At 36.9% G+C, this 900-nt stretch overlaps 1 non-coding gene across 1 annotated transcript; it reads right to left on the bottom strand.

The window, feature by feature from the left end:
- Positions 1-361: 361 nt before the first annotated feature.
- Trnal-uaa lies at positions 362-443 on the bottom strand. The gene has a single exon. It is a non-coding gene; the product is annotated as a tRNA-Leu (tRNA).
- Positions 444-900: the final 457 nt, after the last annotated feature.

Here is a 900-nt window from a genome sequence, read left to right on the forward strand (position 1 = left end):
CGAATCCACATATGAGCACACTGTAAGAGCCGAAGAAAATCGTTTCGTTCATTTTATGATTAGTATATTGTATATGATATATCCAGCAGTGTTTCCAAAGGCAATGGTAGCTTTTCATTATGTTTACAGGATCTGGTGTCAAAGATGCAGACATTTACAGCGTGTATGTGTGAAACCTGAACAACCTTTCATAGCTCAAACAAGCACCAACCGACGATATCAAAGTAATGTAAATATTTGCATGAATACGACTTTTATATCTCCTGGAAATATAAATAGTATTTAATATGTTTTCACTGGAAAGTGTCGTTTCCTCATTATCGGGGTATTTGTAATGATAATGATTATAAGTGAAGTGTTATGGCAGCGGTGGGATTCGAACCCACGCCTCCGAAGAGACTGGAGCTTAAAACCAGCGCCTTAGACCACTCGGCCACGCTACCTCTTGATAGATGAACGATTTACCTCCGAGTTTCCCTTCTGCGGGGTAGCAACGGTATTTCCAACGTGATCCCAGGATGTGATGTGTACACAGGAATATTAGTTGGTTCCTTTGATGCATCCGAAAAAAAAAATTAACATAAGTCTATAAGAACACACAAAATGATGATTTCAATTTCTCTTTCAAATGCAGTTATTACTCAGTTAATTCTACAGAAGATAGTAATAAATGAATTTCGTTTACGGTAGAAATAGAAAATGTTAAACATCTGTCTTCTTCTTGCAAACAACCACTGACAATCTGTAAGATTTGTTTTGACCTTAGAAGGAATAAGGTTATACAGGAATGATGTAATTAATTCACATATTTTGTAAACGTCGTTGCTTGACCTTACCTGACTCAGGAGTACGCCGTAAAACACTCAGGTTAAAGGTCAAATCACAACAAATTTCATTACC

Source organism: Penaeus monodon, chromosome 22 (genome assembly GCF_015228065.2).
Source record: "Penaeus monodon isolate SGIC_2016 chromosome 22, NSTDA_Pmon_1, whole genome shotgun sequence".
Taxonomy (NCBI): Eukaryota; Metazoa; Arthropoda; class Malacostraca; order Decapoda; family Penaeidae; genus Penaeus; species Penaeus monodon.